At 39.3% G+C, this 18064-nt stretch overlaps 1 long non-coding RNA gene across 1 annotated transcript; it reads left to right on the plus strand.

Annotated features, from left to right (window-relative positions):
* Positions 1 to 2628: 2628 nt before the first annotated feature.
* Positions 2629 to 9676, plus strand: LOC144207640 (uncharacterized). Its single transcript, XR_013328743.1, has 3 exons — positions 2629 to 2996; positions 8155 to 8485; positions 9576 to 9676. It is a non-coding gene; the product is annotated as an uncharacterized LOC144207640 (long non-coding RNA).
* Positions 9677 to 18064: the final 8388 nt, after the last annotated feature.

Genomic DNA, 18064 nt, shown 5'->3' on the forward strand with positions numbered 1-18064 from the left:
GTTTTAGTCAAATTAATTGGAGTGGTTGAGCAAGACAATGGGTTGTTTTAAATTAAAGTAGCATTTATGTAGGTTTCAGTGATTCTCAAGGGAAAGTGCAGCAGACTATGAAATATGCGTTTATATTCATACAAAAGGCATACCTGGTTATAATGGACTTTAAAGTATTTCTGTACCGGATTTGTCATTTGTTTTTTTTATGTTTTAACATGCTAATTGTGTTTTATTTTTTTGTTTGTTTATTTAGTACTTGTTTTATTGGTTTATTTATGGTTTTGATGAATAATGAATGTGCCTTGGGCATTTTACTGAAGCAGTATAATCCAGTTGTGCGCCAACAAAATAGGTTTGAGGTCATTAAGCACAAGCAGAAATCATACATGAGGCACTCTGGATTAAAGGAACATTATCTATTTTGGGAGGAAATAAAAGATTGTAAGTGCATTTTATAGAGTTTGAACTCTGGCACTAATATTCTATATTGGTGGAATGGACTTCTATTTAAATTCTTATTAAGTAGTTCATTTAATGAATACATAAATAAATTACTTCTTTGTATGTGCTTGTCAATGAACAAATTGAGTTTTCAATCCCTTCAATTACTGTATAATTTAAGGGCAGTTTTAGGAATAATGACTTATTTACAGATTGCTCCACAATGGATTGACATTAGCATGCAAGAAAATACATAAAGTAAGCTTGTTAGTGAAGAAAATGGAACCATCTTGACACTTTAGTCTCTTTAACTGCTGTTGGAACGATTTAAAGAAAAAAAGTCAACTGATGCTTGACTATTCATTAAAGTTAAATCAATACTTGATGTACCCGCTATAATTAAGATGTTTACTGACCTGAAATGTTACCAGACAAGCAGAAATCCTGCTTAATGGCAGTTTTATCTGGTTAGAAGTTATCTTTTAAATAGGATTTTTGTTAAATTCCAAGTTGTATGACCCCAGGGGTATTGAAGGTTTTGCCATACAAGGTGTAGATATAGCACACCTGCATTGTTTACCAGCTAGAGGAGAAGATAAGCTTACAAATGAGGTAGGAGTAGGAATGACATCCTGCATGATCCCAAAAGGCCATATTTCAAACACAGCTGTCACGAAGTGGCAAATAGAATGCCTGCAATCCAACTATACGGCCCACTTAAGTGGAATGTAATAAGGGCAGTGAAATGACTTCTGTATTGACTGAATTGATGCCGCAACATCTTGATTCCCCCATGATGAAAGATGCCATTATGAGTATTATTGATGACCTGATGCAGGTCTTGTAATCAAATTTTGATGTTCATCAGTGTCCCAGGTAACAGAGAAGAAGAAGAAAATTGTTTTTAGTGCTCATGTACGCATCCGGCAACATGCTCTTCTCCCCTAGGGCCTTTTTTTCTGGGTAATCACACTGCAATTTCTTTCGTTCTAGGTCATTCGCCCTGGTAAATCTGGCAACAGCACAGAGTTTGAGGATTCTCGGAAAGTGGCGTTTTATCATCCAGGCAAGTGCAGGCTTTTATAGGACAGGTCAATTCATCCAGTCAAAAGTTGTTTAAGTTGGCAGGCTGTCGGGCTTTTTAAAAAGATATTTGGGCGGTGGGGAGAAGGGCTCACTTTACTGCGACTGTTAGCAGCATCCAAAGTAAACCTTTTCATTTCAAATGATACAGAACCGGCGAGGCAGAAAGGAACGGGTGGGAGGCAGTGAGAGTGGTGCCATTGTAAATTAATCAGCCTTTTGGAGGAGAAACAGGAAACAGCGCTGCTCAAATTGTACAAACCCCAGCCCCAGCGTGATGCGGGCGAGCCCCGGCTGTGATATGGCCGCCATCCACGTCTCATATGGAGCCAAGGAAAATTCCGAGCTGAAATTGGCCGGGTCTGTTACAGGTTAACCTCCCTCGGCCAAATTGCTTCTCAGATGCCTCCGTGAGTGCATTGTGTGTCGTGGGCAATGCACACACACACACACACACACGAGAAGGTCTTAGGGGCATCACCGTGTGTTGTTCTTTGGGTGCTCGGTCTTTTGGTCGCTGGACAAATGGTGACGGAGAGTTTACTGTTGAAACCAGCTCCCAAAATTATATTCATGAGCGAGTTTAATATCTAAGGGAGAGAGTTTAATATCTAAGTACTGTTGAAAACGGAAGATATTTAGATATTAAACTCTCATGAATATAATTTTGAGAGCTGGTTTCAACAGTATACTTAGATATTAAACAGTATACTTAGATATTAAACAGTATACTCCGATATTAAACAGTATACTCCGATATTAAACAGTATACTCCGATATTAAACAGTATACTTGGATATTAAACAGTATACTTGGATATTAAACAGTATACTTGGATACTTAGATATTAAACAGTATGCTTAGATATTAAACTCTCTCTCTCTCTCTTAGATATTAAACTCTCACATGAATATAATTTTGAGAGTTGGTTTCAACAGTATACTCAGATATTAAACAGTATACTTGGATATTAAACAGTATACTTGGATATTAAACAGTATACTTAGATATTAAACAGTATACTTGGACATTAAACTCTCTCTCTCTTAAATATTAAACTCTCTCATGAATATAATTTTGAGAGCTGGTTTCAACAGTAAACTCTCTGTCACCATAAGACCGGCGACCAAACGTCTGGTCACAGTTCTTTGAAGGAAGTGACAACAAATCTGGCCTTTTCTTGGCTTAGCTCATATTAGTATCCAGGAAAAAAAATCCAACCACTGCATTGCTGTCAAGACTCGTGGCCTTCCCGTGATCTGGGAATGCAGTAGGGAGGCGCAAAAGGGCGGGGGGCAGCATATCCAAACTGCCCCGTATGGGCCGCATGGAACAGGCACAGCCTGTCCTGCCTGTCCGGCTCGCTTCGTAGAGACAGTCCTGGGTTTAATTATCCCCAGCTGTGCTTCATCCCTCCCCAGCTGGGCTCCATGTCCCAGTGTCCTCTGCCAGAACGCCGCATTCCCACTCAAGTCAAGGTGAGACACACGCCTGCATGCACACCCCTACACTTTGACAGGCGGCCACACACTATATGCATGGGCAAATTAATGTGGACAGACAAAATAACATGAACAGCTGCATAAAAGTTAATTCAATCATCCTTCACCACCTATGAACATAAATGTGCTTGTAATACACAATCTTGACAGTCAAACTGATTTAATTCAATTCACAGTGTGAGGTAGTCTCATTAATTTGGGGGGAAATGTGTCTATTTTTCTCTCATTCACTTTACTTTACTGTGGTCAAGTAGCACATCCAACTCTGTTTTATTGTCCCAGTGGATGTGTGGGTTTTTCTCCGGATACCATGGCTTCCCCCCACATCCTAAAAACATCCATGTTACGTCAACAAAACGAACCTAAAGAGAACATCAACATTCAATGTTTTTTCTATAGGTGACCTGTGATTGTTTGCTCAGCTCAGTTTGGCCTCTGGCCCAAAATCAACTCTCTATGCTAACAATGGAATTTCTGTAAACATTCTGCCAGTCTCAAATCAAGTCAAGTGGCATGATTGCATTAAAATTTTAGAGTAGGTGAGCATTTTATCTTGGTCTTATAAGAAAATATACATTTTTTAATCTACCATTTAACATAAATATTTTCATTCATGAATTATATTTTCTGCATATTTACTGCAGTGTTTCCTGACATCAATTGAGCAAACAATAAAACAATAAAAAAATATATAATTGTATTTCACTTAAATATCAAAAAAAATTAAATGCTGGAACGACAATTTTTGCAAATATTTCAGAGGTTTATGTAACTTGCATATCATATTTATGTATATCTTAACCTCAGTTCTAACTAATTCCCAAGTTTCTGTAAAAAAATAATAGCTTCACAAGATAACTCAGAGATATTTAAAAATGATTATTAACCAATAAATTATAGGCCAACACCTCTAAATATTAAACAAACACCATCCCTAGAGTTTACATAAATTATTTAGAAACTCTTTCCCCCTTTACATTTGCATAAATACTTTATAGTATTACTACCCAATGTACGCGAGGCAGTGTTAGGTGATGATTAATTCAATCTATTTACTAGCATTGTTTCGAGCAGATTTGCCTTTTTAAAAAATGCCAGACGAGCTGGCAAGGCAATAATATGCAGCAGGGATCCAAACAAATCAAGCAAATGAAGTTTCCAGTCTCTGTTTTCCTTAAAAAAGTCGTGTTTTAAGAAGAAACACAACTTTTTGGTGGTTGGATACAAATCCCCAAGTTAGACATGCTGGGTGTGTCAGGAGTCTGAATGGGAAAATGAGCAGAGATGAAAGGTACGCTAGCCAGGCCAGTTATAAGAAAAAAAAAGTGGGGGAAAAAATGCTTATGGGAAAATTTGGATTTAATGAGGTGACCTCAGTAATCCTGACTGGAGTTTTGTGGTGTGTACAGCCAAAAAACGTTTCTTTTAATGACAAAAGGCACAACAATGTTGTCATTCTAACTCAAGTCATGTAGTTAAGGTTGAAGTCTAGTCCATTCTCATCATTTCTATGTCGATGGCACCAAAATTGTTGACTTAACTTTGACTTTTGTCAAGTTTTCTTAACTCAGTGTTCAATTAAATACACAGTCGTATAAAAATCATGCAATTGTCCAATGAAAATCAGGTAAATATACATTTTTATTGAACCATTTGCCATTTAATGGAAGATCAAATTATTTTAAAAGCATTTCTGATCCTCTTTAATGTCACTTTATAGCATTTGCCAGACAATTTATGTTGAAAATGACTAGGATTTCATTTTTTTTCTCTCAAGCTATTCTAATTGGGAATTCTGAGTGATCACGCGTGATTAGGAAGACCATGGTCGCTTCTGTATGAGCAAAGTATATAATTAAGAGTTGAAAGGAGAGTGAGAGAGGGAGGATAGAGAAATAGTGAGGAGAGAGAGAGATTGGTTACTTGCAAAGGGGGAATAGGGCTCAGTAAAGCAGGGCATTTGTGTACATAGGGTTGGAGAGAGAGAGGGAAGGAATGTGCATGTGTGTTTATTCCATAGTTGAGAACCTTATGTCATGGAATTCCAATTTTAGAAATGACACCGCTCTTGTATTTAGTATTAAATGTCACGCGTCAAAACCAATGAAGTTCACGCTAGCTATCAGAGAGGTTTCCTTTTTTTTTTTTTTGCTCTAAACATCGCCACAATAGACTTGATATGAATAGAACATGATGAGCTTTAACTGGAAGCCTTCTGCTTTAATTGTGTGGTATATACATACTATATAGCTGATGACTATTATAATTATGGGTTGATGACATGATGGTTTGAACCAAATTTGCCAATTTGGGTTTCCAACATTATATCATCAAGCCATGGTTATGCTTGTCATTGCAAATATAGAGAGTTGATTTCACATTTAATGTAGGACATCTTTCCCAAATGGATCTGTATGGTAGTCACATGTCTAAGGAAAATTCAACGATCCAGAAAAACTCGAGACTTCAGCATCGCCGCATGTATTTGGCCAGTTTACGCACAGTGGGTGTTTCGTCGGTTGCGGTCGATAGAATCTCAGAACTTTCAATATGCCTCAGCCAGGTGCATTTAAAAAAATAAAGACATACGTGTGAACAGGAGAACATTGCCCAATGTATGAAAGTTCAGCCAAGTTAAATCAAATATTTGTTTTTTTGCCAAAGATATTATAGATTTTTTTTTAGGCTTATTCACAGTGGAATGAATACTATTCAATTTGAAACAACATCTCAGTAGGCACTTACTAGCCACAACATGAGGTATGCTTGCACAAACAGATTATATGCGATACAAAAGCTACAATAAACACTGTGCTTTCCTAAACATAATAATGCTCACTTTTGATCGATACAGCTGGAAGGGGTAATAATTCAACAACGTATAATATGATCACTGTGGCTGCGGCTTGCTGTAGGGTACAACTGTATTGCATCATCATCATAATAAAAGCTACATTCCATGTTGCGGTTTTGCAATTTACTTACATGGGAAGGGAAAATATTACAAACACATTTACTTCTATTAATTTAATCTCATTTTTTTTCCTCTCAAGGGGCAGATAATAGATAGTGTATTTTAATCATTAGGGCAGAATGCGGTTAGCCGTCTGAAGAGTTTTACTAATGGATTGGAAGTAAAACACAAGGCTAAATCCTATCCTCATCTACAACATTTGTTACTGATATAGGTTTATATTTGTTTGACTCATTTTCTTCTTCAGGGTCAGCGCTCTATTTACATTGTAACGCAGCCAAATACAATCGGTGCTCGGGCGTTTGGTCCCCGGGCGTTTTGGTCCCCGGGCGTTTGGTCCCCGGACGTTTTGGTCCTCGGGCGTCTTGGTCCTCGGGCGTCTTGGTCCCCGGGCGTTTTGGTCCCCGGGCGTTTTGGTCCCCGGGCGTTTTGGTCCCCGGGCGTTTTGGTCCCCGGGCGTTTTGGTCCCCGGGCGTTTTGGTCCCCGGGCGTTTTGGTCCCCGGGCGTTTTGGTCCCCGGGCGTTTTGGTCCCCGGGCGTTTTGGTCCCCGGGCGTTTTGGTCCCCGGGCGTTTTGGTCCCCGGGCGTTTTGGTCCCCGGGCGTTTTGGTCCCCGGGCGTTTTGGTCCCCGGGCGTTTTGGTCCCCGGGTGTTTGGTCCCTTTTGGTCACTGGTCAAATGGTGACAGAGAGTTTACTGTTGAAGCCAGCTCTCAAAATTATATTCATGAGAGACAGTTAAATATCTGAGAGGGAGAGAGAGTTTAATATCTAAGTACATTTAACGACCAAACGTCCGGTCACGAATACAATCCATCAGTATAAAAGTGGTAATTCTGTCTCTGAGTAAACAACAAATGTTGAAAGATACTGTGCATGATATGGTAAAGCCGTGCAGGAGTCATTACAACGTCCTACAAATGCATTTCATTTTAATGTTGTGCCTAATGAAGTAGTGAAGGGGGTTTATTGCCATAGGAATTGGTTCATTGTCTCTGTGAATGCATAGTCACACACATGACGTCTAAAACAGATGTGATAGCCAACATTTGCCCCATGCGGTGCTGAGAATGAAACAAATGCTTCTGGAAGGTGTCCCTGCGTGAGCTGTAGCATGACTACAGGCCATGCAGCTTTGATTGAACTCTAGTCTTAGCAGGCCTGACTCGGTCCATCTGTGCGACTGTCCTTGGCCTGGCTTTCACTTCCAAGCATCAGGAGACTGCGGCGTGATCACACTGAGAGGCTGTTATGGTCGTTATAACCCTCCGCCTCAATATTTCCACTTTGTTTAGAGCCAACCAAATAGCTGTGCTGGAATCCCGAAATCCGGGTCTGTATTTGTGCGTCCGCCTTTGTTGCCGTCTCTCGCCATCCCATCCAGGTCTATGCTATTCACATTGCACAGCTGTGAGCAGCAGCATGTAATAAAAGTCTAATGCGAGCAGCTGCTGGGGGTTTAAACCATAATGAGATGGTGTGTGAGATTACCACACTTCGCTAGGCGCTGAAAGAAAGCTTGGCACCCCGACAATGCCACCACCCCACTGGTACAATTACTCTTCCGAGATTGCTAATAGAATATCCACCCACCCAACGCCTGTAAGCAAGAAGAATAAATTAATTTAGCTTCTTTTCTGTCTCAATATCCCTCTTCCACACGCTCACAGCTGGGCGACGCGTCCCACCCGAAGAGCCAATGTGATCGTCTTGGGCTTGATGTGCGGAACAGACATTTTAAGAAATTAAAGTCCTGCCTAGTCAGAAAATTCCCACAGAGGAAACCCTTTTTTTTCATGGGTTTGATAGGCGAAAATACGATTTTCCTGGTCCCATCAAGCCAACAAATAATTCAGGCCTCAAGTCATGAATAGTTGAAAGCTCTGTGTCAACTTCATTAGTCACTGAACGGGGGTTTGTAGTACAGGAAATATGCACGTCTGCATGGTGCCTATCCATTCAATAGGAGTTTGACAAAAGAATTGGGGCTCGAATAGAGTTGCTTTAGGCCTGCTGTGGAGCTTTTGTTGGGTGCTGTTTTATCATGCAAAATCCACATTTTTCAGTTCTCTCTGATTGTTTAGCAGTTTTTCCCCCCTCACACACACTTATACGCTCATTTCCGTCATCATTTCTTTGACTTTCTTTTGTTTTCTTTTCAGTCCCTTCGCAAGCTGTGTCACAGGCCGGATGGGATAGATGTAAGGACATAAAACGTCCTTGTTATGATTGTGACGCCACCTCAAAGCCTCTCTGTAATGAAAGTTGGGGCTGTCTTGAAGTGGAGAGCCTGTTACTGTCATAGCAGTGGCGCGATAATAGGCCCAAAGGTACCGCTACCTCATCAGAGCAGAGGAGGAGTTCCGCTGAATGCACCAGGCCCTTCATTACCTCATGCGGAAGGCTGAAGTCAAGATTCACAGCCCTGTGGAGCTGGATATTGTAAATGTGACCCCAGGGGAGCTGAGCGGTGGGATTTCAATACGCCACCCGGTCAGTATTATTCCACAGTTGAATGCAGAGACCTTCCAGACAATTAGTGGAGAATTATGGAAGGCGAGGTGTTGGGTAATTTACGAAGTCCGTCTCGCCTTAGCCTTGGCCTCACTTGGCAGTGGGGAATATTTGTGACTTCTCTCAGCAGGGGAGAGGGCCTCCAATCTTGCCTGGAGGCAGACAGCTTTCAAACCACTTAAATGGGTGCAAACTCAATAGCTACGCATATTTAAAGGTTGTCCACTGAGACAGCTTTGGCTATTACATTTGAAAACATGATTAAGTTCAACCAAGTCGCACTCCCCGTGTCATGGCCGCTGCTAACCTATGCGTAGTGTAGGTGAGATCTGTGCTATAAAATATCCTGCTGCTCTCTTATACTAAACGTTTCATCTAGTTAGGGACTGCATTTCAGAATTGAAAGGACGATCAAAGTCATAAGATAGATTTGAGAGCCCAGCGCTCAGACTCGGCAGCTTTATCAGTGCATCGTCCTCTTCTAACGCCGCGTTCACAACACTTCATCTTGTTAGGATCATAAGCAGCCGATAGAGTCACGACGGAAGCTAACGTGCTTGCACGAAAACCTTGATTAAAGTGTCCTATTAGGTGACAGGCTTATATTATTTGGCCGTGAATCAACCTCGTCTTCTTCCGTGAATTTGCTTGATTATGCTTCAACTTGAGAGTAATCAAGTGTTCAGCAGAATTTATGACAAGCAATCGGATGAAAATGGCAATAATTAGAGAGATTAGACCTCCACCAAGGTTGAACTGCTAGCTTCTCTGTTTTTTTTTCAAGGACATAATTATTGTCACCTTTGACATGTACAATTTAATGGAAATAAGAACTACATAAGTCAATAATCAATGCAAAAAATCATTAGGAAAGTAGGCCTATGCTTGTATAACTGTGGCTGTATTCACAATCAACCAATCACATTCAAACTTGACACCTTTTTAAGTGCTTCTGTTAAATCCCAGTTACATTGCAGCAGCTCTGGTAGACTTTTGCTGACATTGCTAACAGAAGACGGAAGGTTTTATGGTAACACTGACTCTTGTTTGCAACTGTTCACCCTGACAGAACTTAAATCACCTCCATGCTGCCACGCCACCATGCTTCTTCACTGCAGTTCTACGATTCTTTTGAGGATAAGACGTCTTATGTTTCCCCAGATCTACCTTATAGGTAAGTTTTTAATTTCAGATTATCTCATTTTAAAAAAACAGTGATCTTTTGCAGGCATATGATATACAGTACCATTCATTTTCCATAGCACTTGTTCTCATAAACGTCATGAGGGTGCAAGAGCCTATCTTAGTCAACTGTGGGCAGTAGGGGGGGACACCCTGAATTGGCTGAAGGCCAAATGTAAGGGCAGAAAGAGACAAACAAACATAACTTGGGACAGTTTAGTGTTCAACCAGCCTAGCATGAATGAATATCATTAAATCTCATTTGTCTAGTAGTTTTTTCCCTGACAACACAACTGACTTTTGCCTAAAATCCACCGTGATAGGCTCTGGCGCCCCTCACTAGCATAATCAGTATTGAAAATGTTTGAATGACTGACTAATTACTGTAAAGAATGTAAATATAGTTGTATATGATTTCACACTTAATTATGGTCCACCTTTTGGTAACCATATGCAATGTTAGACAAATATGATTTTGACCTCCCTGCTCCTTGGAGAATCACACTTTTCCTCAAACAAATAGAGAAAAACAATCTCGCCATATTTTTGTTTATGCATTTGTTAGTTACTAAGATACATTGTGCATCCCGCAAAAATGACGTCACCCTTTATATACCTCACTCCCACATGCTTTTGTGCTTGGAGGGATTTAAAGAAATCAAACAAATGATTCCGCTAATGCACAAGTCAGTTTACCCAAATTCCCCTTGTCATCTGCTGTAGCTCACAGTGGAATGTTTATTCCCATAAGACAAGTCGGTCGAATTCAGCTCCCTCACTCCAAAACGTGGGCTCCAGCTGTTCCTACTCTATGGAGTTGTGAGATTATAATGAGCATGGAAGCAGCTGCTTCCTCCTACAGTAGAGGCCCCAGCCTCTCTAATCCTGATCATTAAGAGCGAGAAGGGTGTGGAAGAAGTAGAGTACAGAAGCAGTACAGGGCATAGTGCGGACACTCTGGTTACCAGACCGTTTTATGCAAAGTTATAGAGCTTCTCCATGATCAGCTCCAAGTGTTAAAAAGTATTAACGAATTCCAGAGATCTGGAATGAAGTGTAACATTGTTGGGTTTATTCTGTTTTACTATTATAATAGTTATATTAATTCATTTCTTTATTAAATCATTCTCTTTCTTTTCTCTGTATTAATTCATTACTTTGTTAAATCATTCTCTTTCTGTTTTTCAAAAGTCTTGAGGTCACACCAAGTCATCTTTAACCTAGACAGCCTGTTCCAGGATGGTTATACAAACAATCCACCCAATCTGGGTCCTTGAGATTTGGTGGGCCCTTGGTGACGAGGACAGGGCTATTCGGACAATAACAAGAATATTGTTATCGTTATGTAACCGTACACTTCGGGTTTTTCTGTATGTAACGATTATATGATTATGATTATATTATATGATTCTTAGGTCAAGGAGGTTGTATAATTACTCTAATCTAAATGTTGTTAGGTCTAGTCCCTGTTTTTGTTATTAGTAAAATACTTTGATTGTTATTGTAGTCCCAGATGTTGTTTTTACTCATACGTGATGGAATGATCAACAACTCTGTAACTTGTGACCATAAGAATGGGACGAAAACGTCTATTCGGGGAGACGTTCGGAAGTTGTAAGGTGACACTTGCTGACTCTCCCCTTCGGAGGCTATCTGTTGTATCCATTTCTATTTAATTAAATGTCAATAATTGAATAAGATGTCTTCCTGCAGTTATTGATAATTACGGACGAAGGTAATTATTAATGAACCTGACAAACATCCATCAGGAGCTGAGTTGATCTCCACCACTGACAGCGTGACGGCTCCCCTTGGTGATAAAGACGTAACACCTTGATATCCTTCTATTCACAAACCCTTATCATACCAAACCATAAACTGGGTTTTTTTTTCTAGAAAATATCAGGTTATGAAATATTTATAGTTTGACCTTTTCTAAGCAGTGATTTCAAGATTTAATTTTCTTTGCTTTACTCTCGTCATGCACTGAGAATACAAAATAGTCGTACCAAAGATGATGTATGAAGATGATACCATTGCGATCCCGCAGGGAAAATATCAACTACTATAGACATGCAGATTATTCATTGGTTTGGCCTTGTCTTTTCCATCACTGTTTCTCTGCGAGCTATTAAACATTGGCAGAGTTGTCTCTCTGCGCCTTCCAATTTCATCTTAATAGCTAACTTAAGTGACAGAAGCAAAAAAATAACAAGACTGATAACCAATGAAAGACTTGTAAATCCAAAGATGCGAACACATTACTGTTAGGGCAAATTAAAGCAGTCAAAAAGGTGACTTTATAATAACTGTGGCGCTGGTGCTCAGACATTTGGTCACCGGTCTTTTGATCGCCGGTCAGATGGTGACAGAGAGTTTACTGTTGAAACCAGCTCTCAAAATTATATTCATGAGAGTTTAATATCTAAGAGAGAAGTTTAACATTTAAGTAGTGTTTAATATCTAAGTACTGATTAATATCTAAGTAGTGTTTAATGTCTAGGTAGTGTTTAATATCCAAGTACTGTTTGATATCCAAGTACTATTTGATATCCAAGTACTGTTTTAATATCCACGTACTGTTTTATGGTGCTGTGCGATTGGCTGGCACCCGATTCAGCCTCTCGCCCGAAATCAGCTGGAATGGGCTCCAGCCCCCCCACGACCTTTTTTGAAGATAAACAGTATGGAATATGAATATTAATTGCCTTAAGTACATTTAGGACAAGTCCGCTCCACCTTGTCACTGCTGAGTGGACCTTAACGAGAGTACAGTGTGTCTTTGGAGCAATTTCATGTAGATTAGTAAAATGCAAATAGGAAAGTATGACCTCGCTGTTTGCCAGGGAAAATCAGTTTTCTTTTTGATCTGCATATTAATAACTAAAGAACAGATAGATGTTGGAACATGAAAGCTTCAATAAAAACAGCAGGTTTGAAGGCAGCTGCATAATTAATTCGACAAAAGTCTTGCAAAGACAATAGTTGAGGCTGGCTTTCATAATTAGTCCCGTTATTGATATTCTCAGTGCAGCTCCTGAAGAAAAAGATGAATATTTTTCTGGCTAACAAAAAAAAATTGTCCCGACATGCCTCTTTTACCTCACTGAACTTGAGAATTATCACAAAAATGACCATAAAACCTGTGTTGATAAATAGACAAACGTTCAAAATGACTAACCAAAGTCATTTTTCAAACCGAAACGTAAATATGGTTGCATTTGAGGGGACAGGCAGTGGCTGCAGTGTGTGATAGTCTGTCATTGCGTTTGCTCTACCTAACCTCTCTTGACACCTGGAGTCAGAGACCCCCCCTCTAAATGTGTAATATTCAATCTTCCTGACAGCTTCGCTAATGACCAGGAGGAACCAAAACAGAGGTAATAGGTGAGCCTCAAAATTGTGTCCAAATTATCCCTGATAATGATTCCCTTCCATGTATAAAAAAGGAGAATATGGTGGTTTTGTGCATGTGTGTGTGTGTGTGTGTGTGTGTGTGTGTGTGTGTGTGTGTGTGTGTGTGTGTGTGTGTGTGTGACTGGCAGTGTGTTTACATCAGGAGAACGTTGAATGGCGGAGCTAATGATCAGCTCTATTAAAGGTAAGTATAGCCATCTGCATCCAGGGCAAGTTCTAATGAAGGACAGCAGACAGCAGGCTGGACTCTTTCATGTGTCATGCGTTGTTGGTCAATAGCCACACCTCCGTTTTTAAATCTGTGCCCAGTCTACTTGAGTTTCGGACATTTCACAGCTGTATATTGCTATTATTTCTCACTTGGTTTCAGTCCCATGTGGTCAGGAATAATTATGCCCTCGACCTCCTTTACTTTCTCTGTCTGTTGTAATTGAAGAAGAATTAGAATGTTGCCTTTTTCCTCATTCAATAATGATAATGTAAAGTATATATTAGTATATTCTATGTAAAATTTGGCCTCATAATTTCATTATTTTACAACAATAGTCCATATGTATACTAATATGAACATATTTATTAATGTAATCATCATATGACATGTTTTTCATAATGCTCATTTAATCCTTGCCATTATTACTAAACTATTTCCTAAAAATATTGGTTTAGCAGTTTATTCATATGGTTAAATTGTTAAAATGTAACATTTCCCTCAAGAATTTATAGTTTAACTCATTTATTGACAGTAATAGACCTCAAATTCATTTGAAATGGGATGCTTGGCCTCAAGGGATTATGTTTTACTGTCATTGACAGCAATGGACGTCCATTCTAATTCCAGTGGGGAGTTGGCAGTGATCAAATGACCATATAGGAGCCATTACTTGCAGCCATTGACGTGAATTGGGTAAGGTATCCATATTTGTTGAAGCCTTCACACTGATCAATTGTACAGATAGTCATTGGACAAAAATGCATTCATTTTGTGTTCTTTATTTATTTCCAGTATTCAATAGAAGTTGGTCCGTTCTTATTATTCAACAAATTATAATCCAAATCAACTGTTTTGTGATCTTTGTCACTGTTGACAAAGTTATCCTTGAAATTTGCTGATTTTTTTGAGCCGTTGGCCTGTTTGCGATTAAAAATGAATCCCTACAGTGCATAGGGCTACATTTATCATTTCTAACCTCAACAATTTCCCACATGGAGTCAATAACGACTGTCTGCCCGAGCTCTCCATCTATATCACGTACTTTAACTCACAGCTGCAGAAAGACTCCAGGATTTTTTTCCTAAGATCCCAACATTATGAGCCAGATATAAAAAAATATGGGTCATTTGATAAAGGCCACACTTCTTATAATTAATTACACATTAATATTTCCCACTTCTCTTTTGAGTTAGAATATATACCAACATGTGATATATCTGTCTCCATTTCGGCTCTCATGCATGTAACTTCCATTTGTACATTTCTCATCAGCGCTGCCTAAATCGATCACTGTCGCTAGGCAGTTTTTCCCCCACGTCCACTTGTTTCTCCTCTCAAATTACAACCTTTGTAAGCACTCTTAACTTTCCAGAGCGTGTGAATTATGAATGAAATGAAATATTTAAAAAGCAGCAGAGAGTCACAGCAAGAAGCCGATCATCGGGGTGAAATCGAGGTGGGCTCCTATACTCAACCAAAGGAACCTAAAACTGTGTATATTGCATAGTAGTTTGACCTCTATGTAGCATATATATTTTCCAAACACATGTTGGCCATTTTGGCAGTTCTGTACTTTGAAAACGAGACAGGACGGATGACGGAAAGAGGTCTGTCTCGCATGTGAGCGTTAATCCGACGAGCTGCGAAACCGAGAGATGGCGGTTTGGAAGGGAAAGTTTGTGACCTAAAGGCCTGTTTTTATGATGGGATGCAGATTTTTCTGCGACCCTTTTGATAGAAGGACTAACTGTGGGCCTCTGGTCTTTGAATTTTAATGGATTTACACGTACAGACCTAGAATAAAATCATATCTGTAATCCCCAACATACATGAAGTGCACTTTTTCTGAATTTAAAAGACAAGGTCACTTGATTTGTGGCCACCTGAGAGATACATCCCACAATGGGACATACCAATCTACTCACCAATGAGAAGAATTTACTCAAGCATAGCAGCATTTATTCCCCCACCCTTCCTTGTCCTCTGATCTGCTCCCAATCTTTCCATGTTTGCTTTCAAGTCACTAACAGTTAGGACTTTCCACTAAATGTGCGTGTATATTCGCACACGGCTCAACATTTGGCAAATTTCCCTCTACGACACATCGCCAAGCGCAAACAGCATGCTATTGTACCATTTTTGATGTGCCTCAGATTAGAGTGAATCAGCAGCGCGTGCCATAAATATTCTATTGTCACTTTAATGCCTCCATCAATGGTGTTTGGCTGGTGAAATTCAGTTCGCCGGTGTTTTTTGTCCCCTCTGGCTTCCGCCGGCTAGTAGACTCCCACACACACATCTGTGTACATACACATACACACATTCAGCTAGAGAGAGACTGAAATAGAGAAAATGAGGGAAGTAGAGTGAAGTGAGATAAAGGACAAGAGCGCGCACACACACACATTCACAGATTCCGCCCCGGGCGTGTTTTTTTTTTCTTTTTTTTTTTTTTTTTTTTTTTAATGCCGTCACAGATGAACAGGCCCAGTTTTGGCTTCAGCTGTAGCTCTGGCCAAGCCCTGGTCCTGGAGCCAAACTGTTAAAAGACATTAAGTCAGCAGAGACGCGCCGCTGCTTCCTCTCAGTGCTAACCACAGGACGCTAGAGTGTGTGTGTGTGGGTGTGTGTGTGTGTGTGTGTGTGTGCGTGTGTGTGTGTGTGTGTGTCGACGTGCGTACATACGTGGGCCTGTGTGTGTGTGTGTGTGTGTGTGCAGTACTGTGCCAAAATTAGATGAGCTGTTTTAGCAATGCTATAATGAGCACATATACTTATTTCTACATGACTTAGTTAGAATCACTTACAGAAAGTGACAGTCATGATCGAGTTTTTTTGTTTAGTTTATATTTAGTTTGGTTTAGACATATTTGATGCTTGTTTAAATGCCAGTCACTAACCCGTGCATAATCGGGCAATGACCCACTTAGGGGCTTTTTGCAGGAATAGTAATAATAATAATAATAATAATAAAAGTACTCGAATTTTTATTTTTTAGAGTTGAATATTATAAGTATAATTTTTTATTAGTACTCTAACTCTGAATTCTGCTTATGTTCCCTCAGAGAAAGGGGTCTTTTGAGTGGAGAATATAGTCTTTTCCCAATGCAGGGCAAAATCGACGGATGGAAACAGTGCAGTAGGCTTTGAAGTGAAAGGGAAACTCAGCACTTCAAAAGAGTAATGAAAGGCTTGAACAAAAACTGTTTTATTAATGGTGGGAAGATTTTGGAAAAGGTGCGTGAAAAGTTTTTTTTTTTTTTTTTTTTTAAGTGTATAACGATTCTGGAGAAAAAATATATTGCATTAAGATTATACTTGACACATAGAGTGACTGCATCAAAACTTATTAAAATAGAAGCAAAATGACCAGATTCATATCCTTTAGTTTTTGCCTTTAATGAACTCCTTTGTTGTTTTGGCAATATATTTATATTTTTTTAATTCAATATTGCAGCATGATGAATGAATGTGCTCCCAATCAGTTTGATTGCATCTTTCATTTTTAAATTGGCAGACAATCTCTTTCCGAAGACATCAGAGTTGCTGTTGTTGCGTGATACGTTAGCGATGAAGATTGATGAGTTGGTTACAGAAGAAGCCATAAGTTTCACAGATGAATTCGGATGCTTGGGATTGCAAGCAGATGCGCACCAAAGCATTTCTCTTTGGGTTTATAGTTTATTTATGGCTCAACAGTCAATAATCAGCCATCACCAAACATAGGTAGTATGTATGTATGTGTTTTTTGAATTCTCATACCTGGTTAAAGTTTATCCTTTATATTTGTATATTTGACTGGTGTAAATTATTTATTAAGACTACGTGGTTACACATTGAACTCAAAGTTCTGTGACCGAAGGTTCAATCCCTGTTTGGGTGGATTCTGAATTTCCTGTGGGGAGTTTCCATGTTCTCCCTGTGGCTGTGTGGGTTTTTTTCTGGGTACTCTGGTTTCTTCCCACATCCCGTAAGCATTGATAGGCAGGTTGAACAATTTTGGATGGATGTGTGTGTGTGTGTGTGTGTGTGTGTGTGTGTGTGTGTGTGTGTGTGTGTGTGTGTGTGAGTTTTCCTTGTTTGATTTTGAATTTTGGCTGGGATAGGCTCCAGCACCCCCTGTGACCCTTGTGAAGATAAGCAGAACGGAAAATGAATGAAAGAACTACTAAGTATTTTAATGTGATTTTGTATATCATTTCATTACAAATTGAGACATATTATATTGATTAAAATACATTGATTAAAATAATGAAAAATGAATTACATTTGAACACTTGAATTACATTTTATATATCCTTTATTTTTAGCCATTTAAAGATAAAAGGCAGTTGATTGAAACCAATATTTCCCCTTAGAACCTTGCTGACACAATCATGAAAACCAGTCTTACTGATTAGTTCTGTGACATCAACATTTTTATCCATTATCATAATTTACACTCACCTTCAAGCACAAACAATCAAAGCTGTATTAGTGGAGAGTTAATAAGACGTAATGAGAGCAAAAAGGTTTGAAGACATGTTTCTGGTAAGGCATAAATACTTTTTTTTGGCTTCAGTGGCGTTGACGCTATCTATAAGAAAAGGAATCTGGCCCTTGTCTCATTTTGATATATATCCTGAGGTTATTCACAGGCGTGGTTTGGTTTTTTTAGGGTAGGGAAATGTTACAATGAATGATGTCATGATGGGAGATGTGAGAGTAGGCATGACTCCTCTTTTTGGTCTTTAAAGTGAGTGGCTTTA

The sequence above is a fragment of the Stigmatopora nigra genome, chromosome 14 (genome assembly GCF_051989575.1).
Source record: "Stigmatopora nigra isolate UIUO_SnigA chromosome 14, RoL_Snig_1.1, whole genome shotgun sequence".
Classification (NCBI taxonomy): domain Eukaryota; kingdom Metazoa; phylum Chordata; class Actinopteri; order Syngnathiformes; family Syngnathidae; genus Stigmatopora; species Stigmatopora nigra.